General features: G+C 36.5%; 1 protein-coding gene across 1 annotated transcript in view; it reads left to right on the top strand.

Moving 5' to 3' along the window:
- The window catches only part of ARHGAP15 (Rho GTPase activating protein 15), a 700,001-nt gene that overhangs the window by 369,826 nt on the left and 303,842 nt on the right, over nt 1-26,333 (top strand). The window lies entirely within an intron of this gene.

The raw sequence follows: 26,333 nt of genomic DNA, 5'->3' as shown, positions 1-26,333 counted from the left end.
AGATGAGATCTCAAATTATAGGTGCATGGCTGGATGATGCTGACTCTGAGTTTTCATTATACACAGAGGATTGTCTGCTGTTTGCAATTAATCCAGACACAATCCTCTTGGTACTTAGGGAGGAATGTGGAAGAAATAGCCATTTTATAAGTTGTAAACTCCTAAATTACCCTAAATTAGAGAAACTATTAATCGGACACTTAGATATAGATAGGATCTGCTCATTGTGTAGGCTCATCTTCCCCTGATGGAGAAATCAATTAAATATTTAGGATGTGGAATACCTTCCAGGTTGGATAATGCATTTCATTTAAATTATGGCCCTCCAATTCGAAACATTAAAGGGGATCTTAACGGATGGAAGCACATTACTGTCTCTTGGATAGGGCGCATTAACACTTTAAAAATGAATGTGCTTCCCAGGATTTCCTATTTGTTCCACCAGCTGCCTGTCGATGTGCCAGATAAACAGTTTAAGGATAAGTATGTGAAAGATGCATGTGTAACATTCTGTGTTCTGAGGTGCACCCTTGGAAGAGAAGTCCCCCAACTGTGACCCTCCCCTTTAGATGTTTTTTCTCAATGTCCTAGCAATCTAAAATGGGAGGGCTCATTTGATCATGGGTAAGTAAAAAGGAAAACCAAAAAAGAGATTCAGTTAGTCCTCTCATAAAGGTTCTGTGTTTTTGTAGTCTTGGTCTCCCAAATAGCTAATGGCTATTACCAGAAAATATTGGGACAGTATGGTAGAATTTGAAATAAACATAAGCTTTTCAGTTATATAAATTGTTGATAGGAAAATCATCATTAAATGATCACTCAAGGACCATTCCTATGCCAAATTTATGAATAGTATTGTAAGAATGAAGTTTCCATATCCCCTAAGCTATAGAATTATGATATAGAAATAGCTAGTGTTTGGGAGTGCTTACCAAGCTGTAGGCCCCATTTTAAGCAGTGTACATGTTCTCTCTCATTTAATTCTGTGAATAAACCTACGAGGTACCATGGCATTATCATCACACCCATTTTACCAGGTGGTAAGTGAGGCACTGAATGGTTTGTCAATGTGCCCAAGGTTACACAGCTGAAAAGAGGCAGAGTTAGAATTCAAAACCAAGCATTCTGACTCTGCAGCCTGGAGCCATAACCATTGTTCTGTGAGGATTCAGGGTTTGGGAATGAGGCTGAAGTTTTCGTTACTTATATATTAATAGATCTATAAACTTGAGCCAGTCATTTAACCTTACTTATATTCTGTTTTATAATCTTGAAAATGGCCATCTACCTCACAGAGTTGTTTAGAAGCAGAAATTAGATTATGCAAGTAGTGTTTCTAGCACTGCTTTGCATAACATAAGAACTCACTAAATGTTAATACTGACATTGGTACATGTATTTAATTTTGATCTTTAGTATTTTGAAGAGTCTTCCTAATTTGTTTAAGGAAAGGTTACCTTAGAAATAGACGACTGAGTTCTCTTAGATTAACATATTTTCAAAAATTCTTTTGGATTTATAGGGAAAAAATAGAATATGGAATGACTTACAGAAGACGAAACTCTATGTAGTCAGTCTGAACTTAGTCATACGTCGTCCTTCTTTTGTTTCCATTTATAAAAGTCTTGATTCAAAATTAACAGATATATTATATTAGCTTACTTAGTGAAAACAAATTTATCCAATCATAAAAGAGATGATGAAGATAGGGGTCAATTTCTTTGTTTCTAGAGACAGACTCCTCTTGCCAAATCTGATATGCTTCAGTGCATTTGTCTTACTTCATAAGACAGCAGAAAACTCAGCTAACTGGTATAATTATATAACTTGGATAGTCATATTGAGGGGCTTCAGCTTTGGCAATATGATGAGGAATTACAAAGTTCAGTGAAGTTGCAGGAATTTAACTGAAATTACTTATCAGCATTTTGACTGGGAATAAACAGAAAAGGAACAAATTGATCCTTTCAAAGTTGGGTGGAAAGAATGTTCCAGAAGCCTTACTTTGTAATGATTGTCATTGAGAGGCCCTGAGGCCTCTTATTTGCTAGTAATTGATACCTAGACTTCAGGCTCAAATGCTAAAGAAACTGCTATTTTAAGGGCTTGTCAAGAAAGTCAGGAATTAAGAGTCCTTTTTTCCTACCCAGCCTTTCACGAGTCTTTCACTATTGGGCCAAGATCATTGTAAGTCAAGGGTGAATCATACCCAGATAATTTTCCTATTAGGAAGACTATTGGGATAAAATCAGAATCTGATATTTAAGACCAGAGACATACTTTATTTGGCTCAGAAAACAGCTTAACCAGCCACCAGTCTATAGTTCTTTGCTTGTTTATATGGAGGTTTTAACAGTAAAGCTCTTCATTGTCTCTTAAATTCTGCTTTTTCTCCACTGAATAGCTAGAAACGAAATGACTTTAGATGGCATGATAATAAATAAATGATACATCAGCCAATCAACTCCGAAAACCAGTGAAGAAACAAGAATTTTCTTTTTATTGTATTTGTTACATTTTCCCTTCAATGTATTCATTACATTCTAAATATAGAGGAATTAAAAATGTCCCTGTACTATAATACGTTCATAATATAAATGGACTAACTCAGATCAGAATGATCTAAATCTGGGAACTGAGAAGAGACAAGTAAGCTCTAAAAACTGATATCTGAGGTCTAAGCAAAGATGATATAAATTCTAAAAAGTTAAAGTAGTGGGAGCAAGTGCTCAGTTTACACATTGACATCACAGGCACTTATTGAAGAATTATTTGTGGTGTTTGAAGCACTGAAGTTAAAGAGGTTCCAGATGCTCTCAATTCTACATTGACTAACAGTGTTTATAGTCACATTTTAAGTAAGCATTTCCTATTCTCTATCAAAATTCATGATGAATTTACACATGAAAAATTGTTAAAATACACTATTTTGATTTTGTCAACAAAATGAATACAATAATGACTGGTTAAATATGCTTTTATATGGCTTCCTGGGTGGCTCAGTGATAAAGAATCTGCCTGCCAGTGAAGGAAACACTGGAAACATGAATTCTATTCCTGGGTCATGAAGATCCCCTGCAGTAGGAAATGGCAACCCACTCCGATATTCTTGCCTGGAAAACTCCATGGACAGAGGGGCTTGGCAGACTGCAGTCCATGACATCACAGAGTCAGATGTGTCTGAGCACAGCACAGCCAATATGATTATGGCAATGTATTTAGCTTAAGTTTACACCTTGAAGGGTAAGTGAAGTCTCACATTGAACTTACCAGAAATTTTACATTCACATTAAGAACAAACTCCTGTCTATGGAGGATTAAGTAGTGCCATGGGCCATGGTCTACCAAGAGTTCATAAGGGAAGAATTTGATGAGTCAAAATGCTGCAATCTTGAGTCCTAGTGTCATTGTTCATCCTCAATCTTCTAGAGGCTGGAATTGTTTCCTATCTGGCCCTGGGAATGGGAATTTGTCACTTTACAGTGATCGAAACAGTGTTAAATGACCTAGAGCCCAGCTGTTAGGAAGCAAGTGCTACTTTAAGTGCAAATTAGGCTAGCAGCTCACCTGATTGTCCAGTTGCAGTGCAGTGATGGGAAGTGTTGATACTGGAGACAGATGACTTAGACGTAGGTAGGTCCTGGACCTGCCTACCTGCCAGGACCATCTTTGTGACTTGAGTAACATTTCCTCATAGATTCACAGTGAAGAGTAAATCACTTAGTCCCTGAAAGTGCTTAGAACATTGCCTGGAATACAGCATGTGCTGTTAAAATATTAATTATCCTTACTAGGGACTCATATTAGACCAAATAAACCTAATAGTCCATAAAACTTGAATAACTTTAAAAACAAATGGTAAAAATATATATCACAGAGTAGCAGATTAATTGGAGGTGGTAGAAAATTTTTAAATAATCATAAATAAAATAACAATTTTGAATTTTCCATTGTCTTATATATTAAAATTAAATGCATTAGATAATGATATGAGGTAAACAAAGATGTAAAGTGATATGACTAGCATTATTTCCAAAGTTAAAGCATTTTCCTCTTAGAGGGAAAATAATTTTTATCAGCCTTTGTATATTAATATCAATATAAATAAAAATATAAACAGCATGCATTGTTCTAATTACAAAGCATGTATTTTCTCATTTTCATCTTTAAAACATCCTATATAATAAGTTTTATATTCACTTATAGAAGAGGAAACACAAACATTTTAATTTCAGAATATAGATTATAAATTAAGCATACATTGTATATTTTAGACTTTGTACAATTTTGTTTTTATTTCCTCTCACCTTTCTTTAAGTTTTACTTGCAAATATGTATAAATAATTATATTATTAAATGATTTTTGTAGTGTGTTTTGAAGGATAAAAAGATCTGTATACAGATATAAATGCATGTGTGCCTATATAGTAAATAAAAATAAAATTTAGGGGCCATATTGACAGATGGGAAAGTACAAATGTCAAAGAAAGTTGATTTAGAAATTAATATATAATAACAATTAAACTCTAGTATATATTGATTTAACAGATGGTGAGTTAAGAACTAAAAGCAAAATATTAAAATGCAATTTCATTTTTTAAATTAGTGAGATTATTCTATGAACTTGTTCAGAAGTTTGTTATTTTCTAATTATATTTAAATTAATTCTAACCTTTAAGTTTTCAAAGAGTTATGTCTTTTATTTAACAGTTCCTGTTTAGAAATTTGCCTATGTACAAATATTTAGTTTGAAAATATGATATTTAATCCAAGATAAATATCCATAAGATTATAGTGGAGGTAAAAAACTTTTCATGTATTCATATTGTTGATTACTAAATATATATTAAACTTTGTGCCCTAAGTACAGACATAATACCTTATTTTAAAACATCCTACATAGTATTTATTATTATCAATCATGTACTAAAGCCACAAAGAATTTGTTTAAATCCTAAATTCAGAAATTATGAAGAAACAGGACATGAATAAGACCTTGAATAAGACCATAAGAAAATATAAGAAATAAATTTCTTATAATAAGAATAAGAAATAAATTTCTTCTTATAAAAATATAAGAAAAATTGAAACTGATAACAAGATACTAAACAAAATGCCCCAAGTCACTTATTGGTTAAAAGAACATTTCCTTCCATTGCTTTTTCCTAAGGAAGAGCCCATTAAATATCAAATGTAACAGTATGCAACCAAAGAATTATTCTGAGGCAAATGCATAGCATTAAATGTTTTTAGTACTAAGAGCAAAGTTAAACAATTCTGAACTTAATTCAGAAACATTTTTTCATAACTAAATATAACCAAAGAACTCCAAAGGTAAAAATGATAAAGCTAAGAAAACCAGTAAATTATAAAGCAAAATTAATAGTAAACTAAATGTTAGTTCCTTGAGAAAATAAATATTATTAAGAATAAAATGAAAATAACTGAAAACTGTAAAAGTACATAAAGCACAATTACAGTTTAAAATCTGAAGCAAAAAAAAAAATAAAATAAAATCTGAAGCAGATCCAGAAGTTAAATTTCAAGACAGTAGTATATAAAGTTGTGTTCTGATACAGAGAAAACCAGTGAAATATTGTATTTTAGAAAAATTAACCAAAAGAAATGAGGAAAAAGTGGAATATTCTAAAACACCTCTTCAAAATTTTCCTTCAAACTCTTTCAGGTCTAAAAATGGACTGATGTCAATTTTATAAAGAACCCATAATTTTTCATGACATTCCAAAGCATACAAATCATTAATGAGAAAAATCTTAAGTTACCCATTTAGCCAAGGAACTGAAAAATAAAGTGATAAAGAGAATATACTACACCTGCAGCCCCAGCTGTCATGAACAGCAGGGGCTGTCTGCCCAGAAAAGAAAGCTAATTATGACCAGAGTTTCAATCTTGATTTTCCAAGAAGTTCCTTAAAAGAATCAGCTCTGGAGACCTGCAACCAGGCTGTTCTAGGACTACCAGCAGTGTAAGTAGTATAAAGGATTTCCCTTTTGAAGGGCTAGTGATGAGAGGCCATGGGAAAAAAAGAGTCTGAAAGTTCCTAGTGCTCTTAACTGCTGAAAATGGACTCCTCAAATTTAGAAGTTAAAAATTAAGAACTTTGTCAGTTAAAATCATCAGGATAGACATCTGTTTGAAGAATAGTTTAAGAGAAAAAAAATTTCCCTCCTTCCTAATAATGTTCTCTCCTTTGGGAATGAACCATCACTCATTGCTTTGAAGTCAAGGCTCAATTGCTTTGGCATCTCACAGCAACTAAATATGCCAACACGGAATAATTGTTTTGGAGTGATGGTTGTGATGTTTGATCTGTGATCAGCTTGAGATGTAAATAATGATAAACTCATCAGGATAGTCAAGGCCACCTGACCTCTTCAGTCTAGCTGTTAGGTACTCCATACTTTCGTTTTTGCTTTTATGGAAGTAATTAGCTAGAACTTTTTTTAGCCTTAGAGAAAAGTGCTCTGAAAATCATCCTAGCAAAGTAGTTTCAATGTTTGGAGGCATCATTTTATATTTTTATATACCAGTTTTTAAGATTGCTAGTAGCTTGGGTTAGTCAGAAGGCAGACAGCTTTTAATAGTTTACTGCCTACCTTAAAAAGGGTGTCAGATTGAGACGTGAAGGTATTCTCTCTCTGTGTATAATGATATATACTACTAGTTTTATTAATTTTATATAGTGAGGCATGCTACTAGTTTTATTAATTTCACTTTATCCTCTACATATGTGAAGGTACTAATGACACATCTGGAAAAATACATATCCAGGGACCAAAAACACAATTTCTTATCAAAGAACTGAACTACAAAGATTTAGAAGACAAGGTACTTAAACAGTGATAAATTAGAATCTTTATTTTATATTAAGCAGACCTCAGACATAAAGTACAAATTATGGGTTATTCCTTGATACAGTGATTGCATTGGGGTTATGGTTTCTTTGTGCGCCTGTGCTCAGTTGTGTCCAATGTCCAATTCTGCGTGACCCCACGGACTGTAACCTGCCAGGCTCCTCTGCCCATGGAATTTTCCAGGCAAGAAACCTGGAATGGGTTTCCATGTCCTTTTCCAGTGTCGTCCCAACTCAGGAATCAAACACATCTCCTGCATTGTAGGCAGATTCTTTACCACTGAACTTCCAGAAAAGCCCCATTATTTTCTTTACTATCTTTTTTTTCCCTCTCTCTCTCTCTTGGATTTAATTCAAGAAATGATACAGTTTTCTACAAAGATTTTACCTAAACCTTGATCCTTTTTAACTAACATATATGTGTGATTCCTCTTTTCTTTAACAAGAAGAAAATGAGCGTAGAAGAAAAATGAAATATTGCCACTTAGAGGAAACTTGAGAAAGGAACCTGGGGCACAGATGGCCTCAGCTGAGTCTCTGCGTTTTGCCATGATTCAGGGAAGGGGCTGTATCCTGTTGAACAGAACAGCTGGCAACTCCCCTAGCACTTCTGCCACCCTTGTCAATCGGGTCAGAGGGGAACAGACACACAGAACATAGGTAACATACCTGACTTCAACCCCAGGAGAGAGGCCCCTTTTGCTGGAAAAAAAAAAAAATTAATTTGAAATGAGACCTTAGCCTTTTCTTCAGGCTTTACAATGTTTACTGAATCTAGAAGACACAGCCCATCTTTAAATTGAAACCCTTGAACATTTTATTCAGATTTGGCTTGTACTGTGAAACCATCCTTTCACTTTTAGCACATCTGTGGGGCAGTAAATGTATGGTTTGGGATCTTCATTCCTCTGAACTTGGAGAAAATCCCAGGGATATGTATCATTTCTTCATTTGGGCTACATGTTATAGGAAAAACATAAGGATTAAATGACTAGTTTTACTATAATTATAGAAAATAATTTTCCCCCATCATTAAAAGAAAACAAAATTAAGTAATGGAATATTTCTATAAATGTAAGAGCATTGGTAAATTCATCAGGAAATTTTTTTAACTGTCAAAAACCCTGCTATTTTTCAATATCTGTTTTCTTCAGCATGACTTATAGTATCTTTGTCTATCAAGAAGAACTCTATATTTGTAAAAATGAAGGTACTAGTTAATTCTACTTCTGAAATTGTAATTATGATTCCCCTTTGGGGTGTCTTCAACATAGTACATTGAACAAATAGGCATTAATACTTGTTTACCATTAAAAATAGACTATTCAGCAAGCACACATGATATGTAAAAATGATTATTGTAAAGTGTGACTCATTATCTCCATTCAGCCAGGGGTTTTTGTTTTCTTTATCTGGATTTTTAAATTAATCTGTTTTACGGTGAAGTTTGCCTTATAAAAATAACAGATTAAAGTTTAACTCTGGAGAAAAAAAAAAAGGTTGAAAGGGGAAAATGATTCCAAATCATTAAATCTTCAACAGAGACATGATAGGAAAACACAAAACCCCATTGAAGGTTAGATACACTTCACATTTCCAGAGGACACAGAGAACAGAGTCCCATCCATCCAGCCATCCACCTGTCCACACATTCATTCCATATATGAAACACTGTTCAATGCAGTTATAATTTTGAACAAACTGGATTAGTTAATATTCTCTGAAAATGTCTCACACATAAGGGAATGCTGGTCCTAATATCGGGGCTATGTGATTGAGAATTGAAAGGTAGCTCAAGAATGTACCTAATCAACCTTCTATTTTTATGAAAAAGTTAGACTGAAAGCCTTTGTATATGTTAGAATTCAACCAGAGAAGCAGAACCACTATTAATGAGAAGGATGCACTTCCTTGGTGGCTCAGCAGTAAAGAATCCACCTGCAGATGCAGGTTCTGTCCCTGAGTCTGGAAGATCCCTTGGAGAAAGAAATGGCAACCTGCTCCAGTATTCTTGCCTGGGAAGTCCTATGGATTGAGGAACCTGGAGGGCTATAGTCCATGGTATCACAAAAGAGTCAGACATGATTTAGCGACTAGACAAAAACAATAGGTACAGATGGGTGGACAAACAGTTCCAGAGAGAGAGAGACACAAAGAAAAAGAGAGGGGAGGGAAGAAGAGAAGGGAAGGGAGAAGAAGAGAGAGGAGAGGGATTGACAGATAACAAGGAACCAAATTGATCTACATGCTTGTGGGGTTGGCTGAGTCTGCAGGCCATAGGGCAAGTAATTAGAAAGGGAAGACCGCAACCAGGCTGGAACCTCATAGGCAGAGGCTGAAGCTAATTATCCATAGACAGTAAGAAAAGAGAGATGAAGCAAAAGCTGGAATTTCCTGAGCAGAAGTGATTTGGAGTCTCTGACCCCAGGGAAGACTTCAGCCCTCTTTTAAAGAGCTCAGCTGAATAGATTTTAAGAAATGTATTTAAATAACCTCTTTAATTTATTGAATTGATGTTAGGACAATTAAGAAACAATTACAATTTATTTAATTGTATTTATTATAATGGTAGCTAGTAAGTTAGATACAATTTGATACATCTAAGGAATAGACTGAAATTATAATAATTAAGAAAAAATAAAGGTCTAAACTTGAATAAACAGAACGAATTGCATTGGTGATTGAGGACATACAAAAACATAACTTAAAATGAATTTTTTATTAATATGGCAAACATAGAAAGAGTAAGTAAATAAATAACTCTTTGTATATTCATGTAAATTTTGAAAGCTGTGCTTAGTCTTGCCAGACAAGTTATTTATATTTCTAAATGTATGTAGCAGAAAATTCTGTGACAATTTCTAGTCAAGACAACTTCTGTTACAGTGGAAATGATGTAACCAAGGCTAGTTCGGCATCTTGTTGATGATCAAGACATCTCAAGAAGTTTGTTTTGGAGGCTAGTTAATCTTCTGGAGATTTTTATTATAGACTGCACCCTCATAATGTTTCTTAGTTTTTTCCTTTTATCAAATGTAATATGATTTCAAAATCCTATTGATGTTCTTTAGATTTCCACATCAACTTAAAGCCTTTTACTATATGTTTCCATTATCTTTTAAGAAAATCCTTTTCATGTTGTGTAAAGCAGTGATGACATTTTCACAGTTAGTATTATAACAAATTTTACTTTTTTAAACTTTTTAAAGCCTATTTAGAAACAAAAACTAGTTGCTTAGGTTAATGACTGTTTTTTTCAGCTTTAAAATGTTGCAGTTTTTCTCCCATCATTCCCTCAAAATGGCTCTACTGTCCCTCCCATTGCTATTTTCTTTCCCTCTTTCTTATTTCTCTCCCCCTTAAACTCCTCCTATTTTTGTTCTTTTGTGGCTGGCTTTCCATTAACATTTAAAAATACCCTTTAATGAGCATTAACGAAAACATCTGATAGGAACAAAGGAGGGGGCAAAGGAAGCTAGAGAGGGAGGAGAAGAAGGAAGAGATGAACAGCAGGCATTGCTATCAGTCTTCAACTAATTTCTGCAGCTGACTCTCATTTCCAGAGCTGGACCAAAGTTCTACAGTATTGCTAAGGTGACCAAATCAGAGAAAATGAAGGATCTTAGTAACAAGAAGTCTGCAATCCTTGCAACATGGATTACTGCCATAATATTTACCTTTAAATGGAAATGGCAACCCACTCCATTATTCCTGCCTGGAAAATCCCATGGACGGAGGAACCTGGTTAGGCTACAGTCCATGGGATCGCAAAGAGTCGGACACGACTGAGTGACTTCACTCACTCACTCATGCGCGATTGAAAGTACTGGAAATCTAGTCACTGTTGGTCTGTTTTTAAATTAGTTTATTTTTTTTTAATTGAAGGATAATTGCTTTACAATATTGTGCTGATTTCTGCCATATATCATCATGAATCAACCATAAACATACATATGTCCCTTCCTTCTTAAAACTCTCTCCCACATCCCACCATATCCCACCCCTCCAGATTGTCACACAGCACCAGTTTGAACTCCCAGAGTCATACTGGAAACTCTCACTGGCTATCCATTTTACATATGGTAATGTATATATTTCCATGCTACTTTCTCCATCATCTCACACTCTCCTTCCCCCCACCCACCCATGTCCACAGTCTGTTCTCTACATCTCCATTGCTGCCCTGAAAATAGATTCATCAGTACCATCTTTCTAGATTCCATATATACGTATTAATACATGACATTTGTTCTCCTATTTCTGACTTACTTCATTCTGTATAATAGGCTCTAGTTGATCCACCTCATTAGGACTGCCTCAAATCTGTTCTTGTGTGTGTGTGTGTAGATCTCCTACCTTGGTGGTTCAGCTGGTAAAGAGACCACCTAACAATGAAGGAGATGCAAAGAGGTTCTAGGTTCATCCATCCCATTAGAACTGACTCACATATGTTCCTTTTTATGGCTGAGTAATTATTGTACAATCACTTCATGGCAAATAGATGGGGAAACAGTGGAAACAATGGCTGACTTTATTTTCCTGGGCTCCAAAATCACTGCAGATGGTGATTGTAGCCAGGAAATTAAAAAATACTTACTCCTTGGAAGGGAAGTTATGACCAACCTAGATAGCATATTAAAAAGCAGAGACGTTACGTTGTCAACAAAGGTCCGTCTAGTCATGGCTATGGTTTTTCCAGTGGTCATGTATGGATGTGAGAGTTGGACTGTAAAGAAAGCTGAGTGCCGAAGAATTGATGCTTTTGAACTGTGGTGTTGGAGAAGACTCTTGAGAGTCCCTTGGATTGCAAGGAGATCTAACCAGCCCACCCTAAAGGAGATCAGTCCTGGGTGTCCATTGGTAGGACTGATGCTGAAACTGAAACTCCAATACTTTGGCCACCTGATGTGAAGAGCTGACTCATTTGAAAAGACCTTGATGCTGGGAAAGATTGAGGGCAGGAGGAGAAGAGGACGACAGAGGATGAGATGGTTGGATGGCGTCACCAACTCAATGGACATGAGTTTGGGTGGACTCCGGGAGTTGGTGATGGACAGGGAGGCCTGGCGTACTGCGGTTCATGGGGTAGCAAAGAGTCCGACATGACTGAGAAACTGAACTGACTGATATATGTGCAGCTTCTTTATCCATTCATCTGTCAATGAATATCTGGGTTACTTTCATGTCTATTGTAAATAGTGCTGCAATGAACATTGGGGAACATGTTTCTTTTTTCAATTATGGTTTTCTCAGGTTACGTGCCCAGTAATGGGATTGTTGGGTCATATGGTAGCTTTACTCCTAGTTTTTTAAGGAATCTCCATACTGTTTTCCATAGTGGTTGTATCAATTTACATTCCTATCAGCATTACAAGAGAGTTCCAATTTCTCCATACCCTCTCTAGTATTTATTGTCTGTAGATTTTTTGATGGTTGGCCATTCTGACCTTTGTGAGGTGATATCTCATGGTAGTTTTGGTTTGCATTTCTCTAATAATGAGCAATATTGATCATCTTTTGATGTGTTTATTAGCCTTCTGTATACCTTCTTTGGAGAAATGTCTGTTTCAGTCTTCTGCCCACTTTTTGATTGGGTTGCTTATTTTTCTGATATTGAGTTGTATGAGCTGATTATATATTTTGGAGATTAATCCTTTGTCACTTGTTTCATTTGCTATAATTTTTCTCCCATTCTGAGGGTTGTCTTTTCACCTTGATTATAGTTTCCTTTTGGTCTTTATTGATAGTACTGCATTTTTACAGTACAACTTACATAGTATCTTTTTTTACGCTTTTATTTAACAGAAAGCTAATACTTTATATTTTCCAGTTTAACAATCTAAATGCTGATATATTACATATAAAAAAAGCAAAAATGTTTGAAAATATAATTACCTTTAGATATTAATCAACAGAAAAAGTATAAATATGTTTTCTTTTCATTACTTTTTGACATCTCCCCACATAAAAACTAACAAAAGGCCACCTTTTGTTATAGTAGCAACAATGATATTTTCAGTTAGCTTCACTATCTCCATTTGTGCTTAGGTATGGCTTAGGCACTTTCTGCAACCCCAGCTTACATCAGCTAGCTCTCTAGTGCCTCCCTTGGAAGGCAGAAAAATCCCTCAATTGCCCTTGATAATCTCTGTCACTCTTTAGAATTCTATTTAACAGAAAACCTATGTGTGTTGGTCAGCAAATCAGTTCGTTGAACAGTGAGGACCTAACATAAAAACTGAATTCTTCATTTAGTTTGCTTTGTCCCACTGAATGGGGGACAGAGGGAGGGTTGGGGTTTCAGCAGATTTCCCCAGGATGTTAAAGTTACCACAGAATAAAATTTTTATTTTGATCAGGTACTGTGGTGGCTCAGATGATAAAGAATCTGCCTCAGTTTGATCCCTGGGTTGGGAAAATCCCCTGGAGATGGGCATGGCAACCCACTCTTTAGTTATCTTGCCTTGAGGATTGCATGGACAGAGGAGCCTTGTGGGTACAGTCCATGGGGTCGCAAAGAGTCAGACATGACTGAGCAACTTTCACTATTGTATTTTCAGTCTGTCATGGTTTCCTACATCCATATAGGAGGATACTGTATTGGGGCCAAACAATACAGGGAGGTTTGGAAACAGTTGGCTTTTATGGGCACAATCTTATTCTTTCCATATCCATTTTTTTTAAATTGTGAAAATGAAGCCAATTTTTTTTTTTTTTTTTTTCAAAACAATGCAGCTTCTCAAGACTCTTGGAAAAGACAGCTTGGGTTGAATCTTTTTTTTTTTTTTCAGCTTCTGAGAAAAAAAAAGTCAGTTGTATAAATCGAGCGTATATATTTGTCCAAACATTCACTGTGTTTGAGTATTAGTGGAAAAGAGTATTTCACGTGATAAGCTTTGTCTCCTGGTTTAGTTCTTCAAGTTCCTGATTCTTACACTCATAAATCAAGCATATTCAGGCACAAAACAGGTAATTGAGGGGAGCCATTTGCTCGGTAATACCATCCTCTCTTTTGTGCACACATTTGCAAATGTAAATGATTTGCATCTGTGCAGACACCCTTGAGGGGCTTGTCTATCCTCACATCATTTTTAGACATCCAAGAAGTTTCTTTGTAAAACTCTCATTCTGTGATGCCAGATGGTTGATACAACCCTACACCACCATATTTTGAGCAAGGAGGACCAGTTTAGCAGGTAGATGAAACAACACCCGTTAAAATTATTGTCACATCTCCCGATTCAATAATGGCAAAATGTACATCTCATCACATGTTCATTCCAACCACAAAAATGAGTAAAATTGATATGGTTTTCCTTTTACACTAAGAATGGGGCACAGCTGCTCCCTTACAAACATTAAAAGGAAAAATAAAAGATAATAGCATCTTTAATTTCTCATGTTTCTCAGCATCTCTTAGAAAAACAGCTTCATGATACATGGCTCAGTGGCCTGAAAATACCTACTCTTGCTACACTTTTAAGCAATGTTTTCTTTCCCTTTATAACTTGAGCAATGGAAGATTTCTAGCAAACCTGACTTGGAGATCTAAGGAAGAGAATCTGAATACTTGAAATGATGCCTTATCATGCTGTACAATTATTCCAAGGCACTTTTTGCAGTGTTTTTGTTTGATCACTACCCTATACCATTCATTTACCTTGTTTGAAAAAGAAAAGGTTAAAGTAATAGCCATATGCATGGCAAATAGTAAGTAAAGATGAATGTTTCAAATATTTGTCATACTGTCACTTATGCAAAATTGAAATGCACTGATCAGATAAGTAATTGTAATTGGTTTTGGACTATATAAAATTCACAGAATTATATATATATATTAAATTAATGCATTAAATAACAAAATAAGCATTTTTTACTAGATTACAAAACCTTTGAATAAATCCAGGTGTCCAAAAGTGTTGTTTCCCTTCATTAGAAGGATTGTTTAGGAGCTTTCTTGAGACCACCTTCAAATCACAACACAGACATAATATATAATTCAGTTTATTACATTTTTCCATTTAGGCTTACAGATCTTAGAGGCACAAATATTTTAAAAGAAGAACAAGATTTTCATGGAAAAATATGAATTATACAGTAGTTTTATTGAGTCTTTATTGCTAATGCACATGGGGTTCAGAACCATAATGACGATATTGGGCACTTAAGTCATTAGGCTGTCATATTACAGCAAAATTATTTGTACTATATAATCATTGTTTCCTTTTTATATTACACAGATCTAAGCTTAGTTCATTTATCTTTGCCATTACAATACTATTTTGTTGTTGTAAATACCTATTTTTTTAAGGATCATTTGAGTATGTTCATTGTAGTTCAAGTTCATGTTTATTAGACCTTTGCATCCTTAAAGCTGGGAAACATGATTGAGGGAAGTTTTCAATCTGCCTCATGGTGTCTTGTTAGATTATGTATTGCTGCACAGTGTCAATTGCTATATAGTTTGTATTTTAAGTGCTTGTATACACATTAAAAATTTCAAGAGGAATGGGATCCAGTTTCCTTTTTTAACCAGCATTTCCATCATACTCATATTTAAGACACACTCTTATTCTTAAAATTAAAGTGAAGTTCTGTTTATATTCACCTTTTTTGGGGGGCGGGGGACTTTCAAGATGCACACATTTAAATACTTTCTAGTGATTATTTGCAATAAGAAGAAAATCATTTTGAGGGGGAGGGGAATAAAGCTGAGCCTGAAAGCTTCAGCTGAAAATCTTTCGCAAATATTCAGTGAATATGGCTTTGGTTTTGAGAACTAGATCGAGGGTTTCATAAACCTTTTAGAAATAATATTGATTATTATTATTCAACTAGTCAAACTGTTTTCTCAGGATTTGCATTGCTTAAAATCAGTGCCATGATGGATTGTTTGTCTTATTATTAAATCCTGGGGATTATGGAACAATGTAGTTCATCTGGCCCATAGATGCTGTGTATTCCCTTGTAAGGGTGTGAGAGAGAATGTGTGTGTGTGTGTGTGTGTGTGTGTGTGTGTGAAAGAGAGTAATGTGAAAGTTGAAAGATGTATACACTTCTGGGTTTGAATAATTTTTGGCTGAGATTATGTGAATTAATTCCCATACAGGGAAATGACATAAAAGTAAAATCAGTAGTCTATTCAAATCATGGTACAGTCACATCAGCTAAATATTGGGAAATTAAGAGCAAAACCAAAACCTAAATTGACCAAAACCAATTTATTCTAGAGTTAAGCACACACTGTCTGTGTGTATGTCTCTAACTTTTCTCACCAGAACAAAACCTTGATTTGTGTAATGCATTATAAACCAGACAATGTCCACCCAGTCTTTCCTACATTAAATAGATCATCTGAAACTGGCCTTTTGTGATAATTTAAAAATTTTACCTTGCCATTAATCTTCAAAAATAAAATAAATTTAGTAGGAGAGAGAATCAAATAAGCATTTGAACTATTATAACAGTCTTGAGCAGAGGGAGTACAGCTTATTTACTTAAAGCACCCAGTACCCCTGAGAACCTGCAGTTAACCCCTTCACTCCTCCCAGATATGTTTAAAGGTTTGGGTATAAAAATTCAGTTATGGTGGAGAGATGACTAGCACTTGTGAAATTTTGACAGAGCAGCACTTGAAAGTGTGTGTTAGTTGCTCAGTTGTGTCCAGCTTTTTGCAACCCCATGAACTGTAACCCACCAGGCTCCTCTGTCTATGGAAATCTCCAGGCAAGAATACTGGAGTGTGTAGCCATTTCTTTCTCCAGGGGATCTTCCTGACCCAGGGATCAAACCTGGGCTCCTGCATTACAGGCAGATTCTTTACCATCTGAGCCACCAGGGAAGCCCATACAAAAATTCAGAAGCTTAATTATTACAGATAATATAATAGAATGTGTCTTGCTTGACCTCCTCTACCAACCTAAAATGCAATAAAATCACCTAACTTTTTTCCTAAGTGTTGTCCCTTTTAATGAATCACTCTGGCTCCCCCTGCAATTTCTTACTCAGACACTTAACAGAAACCTAGATGGAAAAAGAACTGAAAAGACAAATCAATTCAGAAATAATCTCTGGTTTTGGTGACTCTGATTCGGGAAACATGACTCTGTGGCTTTCTCTTCTGACACATTGTTGCCCATTACTGTGGTAACATCTCTGAGCCAGCTCACAGTACCAACTGCCAGCAAAGTTCAGCTGTGGTTCCAGGGGATTGTGTTTGTATTGATGTATGCCCACCTTCCCTGGTGGCTCAGAGGTAAAGCCTCTGCCTGCAATGTGGGAGTCCTAGATTTGATCCCTGGGTCAGGAAGATCCCCTGGAGAAGGAAATGGCAACCCACAGTATTCTTGCTGGGAAATTGCGTGGGCTACAATTCATGGGATCACAAAGAGCTGGACAAGACTGAGCGACTTCACTTTGGCTTTCACTTATGCCCACCTTCAGACATGACACCTAGAGGCTTGCTTTAGAACTGTACTGTCCTGTATGGATGCCACCAGCCACAAGTGTTTATTGGACATTTAAAGTGGGGCTAGTCTTAACTGAGATGTCCTGGCTGTAGGTATGGCATGCATACCAGATTTCAAAAACTTAGTACAACTATCTCACAAATAATGTTTGTTTTAATTATATGGAGAAATAACAATACTTTGGGTGGATTAGGTTAAATAAAATATACATATTATTAAAATTAATATCTGGTTTTTCTTTTTTAATATGACGTTGTTCAGTCACTCAGTCATGTCCGACTCCTTGTGACCCCACTGTAGCATGCCAGGCTTCCCGGTCCTTCACCATCTCCCAGAGCTTGCTCAAACTCATGTCCATTGAGTCAGTGATGCCATCCAACCATCTCATCCAACAGCCCCTTCTCCTCCTGCCTTCAATCTTTCCCAGCATCAGGGTCTTTTCCAGTGAGTCAGCTCTTCACATCAGGTGGCCAAATTATGGAGTTTCAGCTTCAGCATCAGTCCTTCCAATGAATATTCAGGACTGATTTCCTTGAAGTTTGACTGGTTTGATCTCCTTGCAGTCCAAGGTGCTCACAAGAGTCTTGCCCAACACCACAGTTCAAAAGCATCAATTCTTCAGTGCTCAGCCTTTATGGTACAGCTCTCACATACGTACATGATACTAGAAAAACCGTAGCTTTGACTAGACGGCCTTTTGTTGTCAGAGTAGTATTTCTTCTTTTTAATATGCTATCTAGGTTGATCATGGCTTTTCTTCCAAAGAGCAAGCATCTTTCAATTTCATGGCTGTAGTCACCATCTGCAGTGGTTTTGAAGCCCAAGAAAATAAAGTCTGTCACTATTTCCATCATTTCCCCATCTATTTGCCATGAAGTGATGGGACCGGATACCATGATCTTCATTTTTTGAAAGTTGAGTTTTAAACCAGCTTTTTCACTCTCCTCTTACACCTTCATCAAGAGACTCTTTATTTCCTCTTTGTTTTCTTCCATAAGGGTGGTGTCATCTGCATATCTGAGGTTATTGATATTTCTCCTGGAAATTCTGTTTCCAGCTTGTGCTTCATCCAGTTCGCCATTTTCCTGATGTACTCTGTGTGTAAGTTAAATAAGCAGGTGACAATATACAGCCTTGACATCCTTTTTCCCAGTTTGGAACCAGTCTGTTGTTCCATGTCCAGTACTAATGGTTGCTTCTTGGCCTACATATAGGTTTCTCAGGAGGCATATAAGGTAGCCTGGTATTCCCATCTCTTTAAGAATTTTCCACAGATTGTTGGGATCCACACAGTCAAAGGCTTTGGCATAGTCAATGAAGCAGAAGTAGATGTTTTTCTGGAAGTCTCTTGCTTTTTCTATGATCCAACCCATATTGGCAATTTGATCTCTGGATCCTCTGCCTTTTCTAAATCCAGCTTGAATTTTTGGAAATTCTCTGTTCATGTACCCTTGAAGCCTAGTTTGGAGAATTTTGAGCATTACTTTGCTAGCATGTGAAATGAGTGCAATTGTGTGGGACTACTTACATATGTGGACAGTACTGGATTAGGTGGTCTGAGGTCACAGATCAGAATCAGTCTCCTGAAGAAACAGCCTCTTTGTATGTGCATGTTTGTCTGCTTAATTGATTCAGAGAATGGAGTTGATATCATCTTCACCATCCTTGTCATCCTTATTATCATTAGCCATGCAACTTACAGTTTTTTTCCTTATCTCTCATTCACCTTCCTGCCCATAAACACCACCTAGGATCATTTTAATGTATCCTTGAATGTGTCTTTAAAATATATTTAATTTTTTAATATGAATCCTATTTTCTTACTTAAACAAGATAATAAGGATAGCAAGATAATTTTCACTCATATTTGTGAATAGGTAAATAATAAAAGAATACCACAAACCACAACTCTTTCTAGATGTTCAGGGTTTGAAGAGAAAGGCCTGAGGGTCAAGATATGTTTCTTTTCTCAGACCTGTTGTGGATGTAAACTCAGACTGTTATTCAGTGATAATAACCTATCATAATTCCCTTTCCTCATGAAACATTAAGTGAAGGTTTGCTTTCTTAGAACCTAGGGATTTATTCATAAGTTGCAAAATGTTGAATAAAATTAGAGCTTTGATTTTTCTAGGAAAAGATTCAGAGTATTCTTCTATTCATTCAACAATTTATACTAAGCACTTACCATTTGGGACTTCCCTGGTGCTCAGTAAAAGCATCTGCCTACAATGCTGGAGACTGGGGTTCGATCCCTGGGTTGGGAAGATCCCCTGCAGAAGTAAATGACACCCAACTCCAGTATTCTTGCCTGGAAAATCCCGTGGACGGAGGAGCCTGGCAGGCTACAGTCCATGGGGTCGCAAAGAGTTGGACACGACTGAGCAATTTCACTTTACTTCACTTCTACCATTCACTCAGGTAGTGAAATTAGTCTCTAAAAAAAAATCAGTAAAATGAAATATGGGCAAAAATCTTGCTCTTGAGGAGTTAACATTCTATTGGGAGGGAAATAGATATTTAAAAAGGAAAGAAAATATGTATTAGTGAGATAGTGAAGTTTACAAACTTAAACAAATAAACCAAAGAAGGGAGGTAGCACCTAAGTGGGGAAGGCTTGCAAATTTAAACAGAGACAGAAAACCTATATAAAGGTGATATTTAAGGAAAGAACTAAAAGAGGTGGGGAAAGTAGCTATGCAAATATCCCCAAAAAACTTCTGTGTCAGAGGAAGCAGCATGTGCAAGGGCCCTGAGGTGGGATGTGCTCAGGAGAGAACAAGAAGGCCAGTGTAGCTAAAGTAAAATTAGTGACTGACAAATAGCTCCATCTGGTCATGTGGTAGCTTACCAGAGAGATACTCATTCTGAAGAGTTTTCTTTTACTGTACTGTTCAGAGCTGATCTTGCTTAAAAGTTGTGAATATGACACTATGAAGTACAACATCAGAGCAGAGAGTCTCCTGCCAACTAACCCATTCCCTCATTCCCCACCACACAAACAATTCAGGCCCTCAGATCTTCAGATTTTCTGCTGAGCTACATTCTATCTGCTATTAATCAAGTGTCAAGGATCTTTAAAAATTTTTTAATGTGTAAATTATTAAAGTACCTATTTGTGTACCCTAAGGCTACATAGGATGTATTTCTGATACATTCCGGTAAGAAATTCCATTATATAAAACAGTGTTACTGCCATATTCATCAAAGCAGAATTTCTACCATTTCTATTTGGGTAGACAGAAGATTTCAATCTTAAATTAGGTATAAATAAAATATGCTTTTTATTTTTAAAATTACAATTATTATTATTAGCAGAAGTTGTAGTAACTCCTACATTCATCTGGGGTGATTTATACCACCAGGACACCTAAGCCATCAAAGCTACAATTAATATACATACACACAGTTGGAGAATTTAGTGTGCTTTTTAAAAGTGTGAGAATGTATACTCAGTCTCAACAAGCAATTTCCAGGACTCTTCCTATGGTATATTGGCATAACTCCTTGCTGACAGCTAATATTAATATAAGTTTAATTTTTAAATAATTACTCCAAATTTCTTAAATGATCTATATCTACTTTCTGTTTAGACACATCAGATGCATTGTGATTTTTACTTGTTAGCGCCCAAAGTCCAAGGATTATCTCTATTTAATTCACTTTATAGAGTGTAGTGTAAGCTGTAATTTATGATGATAATGGTGAGAATGATGAAGATGAAGGAGAAAGTGAGGCAGAGGATAAAGATAGTAATTTGTGTACATGCAAAGCACTGTGATCATTTACACCATAGCATTTAATCCTTACAACATTGCAACCAAGCGTTTGTATCTCTATTAAATATACTAGATAAGGATATAGAGATTCAGGGAAGCCATTTCGTACATTTCCTAAGTGGTGGGTCTGGGACTCAAGATCAGATGTCATAACATGAATGCCTATGTTCTTGCCACTGTACGTCTTGCACAGACAGTATTCAATTGCTAAACATTTTTAAAACTGTGTGTCAGCCTTGATGAGTGTATAGGGAGCACCCTTCAGTTCCAAAGTATCATGTGAAGATCTGCCTCAGCCCATCCTCATCTGTGACTTCAGCATGTATTCCAACAGCAGTTTATTTCATGTGGCCACAAAACTGGAAAAAAAAAAGTATTTTTGCCAAACTATTATGTGACCCAGAGCACATAATTCTCATTGACCATTCCCTCACAATGGAGCAATTAAGTTCAATTTTCCTTTGCAAGGCCCCACCCTTGATTCACAACTCTGTCCACCTCTGCTTTTTTCAGCCATTACATAAGCCAACACCTGTTTGTGTTGTCAGGAGTGTCTTCAGACTGAAGTCCACAGGTGTTTTTTTCTTTTGTGCCATAAAGTGAAAAATAGCTAAACTCACTTTCCAGTGATTAACTTAAGGAAGTATTTCCTGTTGGAAATTTCTTAACTGAACTGCTTGACATAAATGGGGAGGGAGTCAGATCCTGCTAGAATATTTCTCTTTTACTCTTGGTTCTGCTTTGACAGTTTGAAGGATTAAGGGATAACAATAACAGTAGTTATTGTTATTATCAAGTCTTACTGTGTCTTTCTCACCATTCACTGCGTCCCTGTTGGAATAGATGCTGATGACTACATCTGTTGTGTTATTAAAACTAGATCTTTAAGTCAAAATGAGGATGTGTGTGCATCACCTCATTTTGAGTTTCCTTAATGTTTCCAACCATATTTTAGAAATAAATCCCCAATGCTTTTTTGCTAAGTGCATTTTCCTTTCAATTTTAAACCTATGTGTATTTTAAAGGTCATTTAATCCACATACTTCTAGTTTCTCTGGTCTTAAATCATCACTGTGTTATTTTTTATGTAAGAGGTACTTAATGTCTCAAGAAGCTTTCAGAGACCTTTAAAACCCAAAGACATTTTTTTTCCCTAAGACCAGAAGTTCTGCTTGTCGAAAGTAAACAAGCTTGTAGAAAATCAGGATCTCAGCCTGTTCCATAGTCCAAAAGTTCGACTTTCAGAGGGGCTGGAACTTGGCGAAATGCATGTTCCCATCCTTTGCTCAATCCTGTCTTTTTCCTCCTAGCTTAGGCTGCAACACATGGAGACATATCCAGCAGAGGACTCTCCTCAGTGACATCTGTGTCTGGAGGAGTGTCCTGGCAGTTGGCAACAGGATGTTCTCCCCCACCCCCACCCCCACCCCCACCCCCACCCCCAGGGAAAGGAAAGGCTCAAAACCCCAAATAATAATAATCTCTTACAGATTTCAGGTTACCAAAAGTTAAAGAAAAGGATAATAGCAAAACATAGCACTGCTGCATGTCTGAAAGAAGGCTACTGTAGTTCCCCAGCCCCCACCCCGCCTTGGGGCATGTCTTTTTATGTTATTATGCATGATTATGCATATTAATTTAAATGTATTTCCATATTCTATTTAAAACTCTTTTTCTAAATATGTAGAATAAAATGAAATTAATTGAAGGCAACGACTGCATTTAAATTCAAATCTACGGTTATGTAAAGTTTAAAAATAAAATAAAATTAAAAAAAAAAAATTCAAATCTCAAACTCCTGATCACTGGAAGCATAGGCCAGTAGGGGGCGCCTACCGCAACAGTCCTGGCTCCTCTAGAACATTGTTCTGGATTGAGGAAAGTTTTTCCTGGGTTTAGGGAGACATAAAGATGTGCTGACAAAAACCCAGAGATGGTGGTTGAGATATTTGCGATAGAATTTTTACCCTGCTTCTTACTTGGTAGCCTTAGGCAAGTGACTTGAACAATCTGGGTGTCTTTTTCCTCATCTCAAAAGTAAGGAGCATTATGTTCTCTCCAGTTCATTCCAGGCTTAATATTTCATTTTTCTGTGACTCCAACATGACCTGTGCCCAAGAATGGGATTATCTGATGGTCAAAAACAAGGAAAGGCTTGGCAATTTGTTTACAATTAACTCATCCAGGAAAAGAAATAAAACATTTGGGGTAATCATTGAATGGTGGCAGAAAGTAAATCTCCCATCACTATTTTTAATACAGTTAATCTGAAGGTGTGACCGAAAAGCAGAAAGCAGTTTCATTTGTTGACGACCTGGGGACCATCGTCTCCAAGAAGGACCCCAGATAGATTTAAAATAGAAAACAAATAAAAGAGCCTATATCCTGACCACATCAAGCATCACAATGATACAGGTCTTTCTGGGTGTTTTCCTCATTTTTTTCCTCCTTCTTTAGAAATGTATGTTATGAATTATGATTATTGCGGTGGAGCCAAGTATTCACGGGCTCCAGCTAGATCTTTGTTTAGCAAGCATAAGCTCACTGCCAGCTGCAAATTGCAGCTGTCTGTCAGCATTTGTGAGGACAAACCGCTCCACTATCCCAGATCACTTAGCTGGAGACTGCATATTGTGTCCTCAGCTCTGCTCGGCCCACCCTTTGCATTCTCAATACCCTTCCTGTGGGGGAGGGTCTCAGCCATTCGCGAGCACATTTTGGAGCAAATAACTGGAAGCTTATGTCAAAACGATGCTTCTCATAGAGAATCTCATCCCAGTAAAACTATTTTGTGAGAGACTGACTCTGGCCTGACATTTCCTGATCTCTGATGTCCTGAAAAAGGCATGGGAGGCTGCCACCCTAACAACCAACCGTTTTTTTAGGACAGAGTGACCCCTACAGAGAGTGCCAAGAGAATGGGCCCAAGGCCAGAAGCCTGTCTCAGAGCTGCGGAATGTGGGGGTGAGAAGGCCATGGCCAAGGGGCAAAGCCAGAGGAAGGACACAGTCCAGGGGGCTGAGTGTAGCCATTCTCCTGGGCTGTAGCATGGAGGAGCAGGAGGCAAGACTCAATGGAATCCTTATCTTGGGAGAATTCCTAGTCTTGAATGTTCAAGCAAATTTGGAACTGTGTCACTTAAGTAGGGAATTTGCAGAAAGATACATTTTGCTTGTGGAGCATTTGCCAGCCTTCTAAGCAAATTTTTTTTCTTTAAATTTCTAGGCATGCATAGAATGGGAGAGAAGCTGGCAGCACCACACCAGATTTAATTAAAGTATCTGTAAACTTAACCAAAGTCTTCCCTGTTTTATCATCAGAGTAACGTTTGTGAGTTCTGGGGATCATTTTTTAGAACGTTGGCAATTACAGGAATATTTTGAGAATTATCCCAAGAATCCAGGAATACTCTGTCTCCCCAGGCATCTGCATACAGTACACTCTGAGCATCTTAGAGGGTAAAAACTAGGACTAAAGGGTCTTTAGACCCTGGAATGCTGCTCATACACTGCAGGAAACATGAGGTATGAACAATCAGTATTTGGGGAAGGTATACTTTTAGATTTTGTTTAATAATAATTTCAAATGAAAACTAAATCTGGAATTCTTCCCACTCGTGGGGGTATAATGAGAACTTCTCTTGGCTATGTAAGAATGTTGTTTCAGGAAGAAATGTACCCTCTTGGGAAAAGAGGCACAATGCAAATTCAAATTAGTAATAAAACTGTACAGTGTGTAGCATATGACCAGAGTTGGCCTAAGTCACTCATGGGAGAAAACATTCTAAGGCTTGGGAAAAGTCACATCCCTGGTGTGTGTGTGTGTGTGTGTGTGTGTGTGTGTGTATAGAGCTGTGTATGTTTGTGGACAGGGGAGCAATGACCCAATATAAACAACACTTTCTTTCCCACAACTTAAACATACACACAATACTTAAAATAGTTTCATTCAAGGATAGAAGCCGTGAGAGTCACAGGATCATTAAACAATAGCAAAGCTCTGTTAGTCCGTGATCTTTCCATATTCAGGGGAACTGTTAAAAAAAAAAACAAAAAAAAACAAGACTCTGCAAGAGATCAATATTTTCCAAAGGGATAGCAACTTATAGCACAAGAGTATTTGGATTGCTAAGTGCCTTCACTTCTCTCTGTGTTGCAGTTTGCTGCTTTGTTCGTTGTGAAGCCTTTTTGCTGGATGTGTTACATGCGATGAGCTTTGGTGTTATAATAAACAGAGAGGAAGGCTGCAATAATGTATTTCAGTTAGGAAGAAGCACTTGAAAGAAATTGGTTTTGCTATACACATGATGTGAACCAATCAATAGTGGTTTAGTCTGACAAGCACTGCCAATATCCATTGTCACAGTTCAGAAAGTCTTTAATGGATAGTTCTTCAAAACCCAATGATTTCAGCACGTGTTCAAAGTCTTGCAATACACTCTACCTGGCATAAATTAATCACAGATAAACTTTTGGTGTTGTATGAAGTATTTTTTTAACAAAGAGCCAAATAGCAGTTAATTAAAATGTATATATTAATATATATTTATCTTATATAAATTAATATATATTTAATGTATGAAGCAGCTAAAGGCTTACTCTAATAATACCAGGTACATAATAAATGCCCAGTAAATGTTGAAAAAATCAGAGGCACTGGGATGAAAGGTGAAAGTGCACTTTCATACCAGCTGCTCTATTTACTTACTGATTATTACAACTATGATTATGATACAGACTATCATAACTGCAGTTCACAATAATTAGTTTTTATTGAATGCTTACTATGTTTTGTATATATCAGGACATTAATTTTTGCAACAGTTCTTGCCAGGGATTTTGCCAGTACCATTTAACAGATGAGAAAATAGAGGCTAAAAGAACTTATGTTGCTTAAATAAGATTCTGCCACTGTTAGGTGACAGCTGAAATTCAAAATCTGAAATTGGTAGTATTCAAAAGAGATAGAGAAAATGCATGAAAGAGACTGGAACACAAAGTTTTTGAAAAGGAACAGCATTAATATTGAAAGGAGGCCACATATTAGTGGTTCTTATCTGCTTTCATGCTTAAATATTGATCCTAAACTCTTACTCCTATGAAGCAACTAGGAATAATAAAAGCAGACTCTGTGATTGGGATGGAGAAGAATAAGGTTCCTAATTGGGCTGAGAGAAGAGCTAAGGAGCTTATAAACATGAATGTATATGCT

The sequence above is a fragment of the Bubalus kerabau genome, chromosome 3, assembly GCF_029407905.1.
Source record: "Bubalus kerabau isolate K-KA32 ecotype Philippines breed swamp buffalo chromosome 3, PCC_UOA_SB_1v2, whole genome shotgun sequence".
NCBI lineage: Eukaryota > Metazoa > Chordata > Mammalia > Artiodactyla > Bovidae > Bubalus > Bubalus kerabau.
This window is presented reverse-complemented; position numbering and strand designations above follow the sequence as displayed.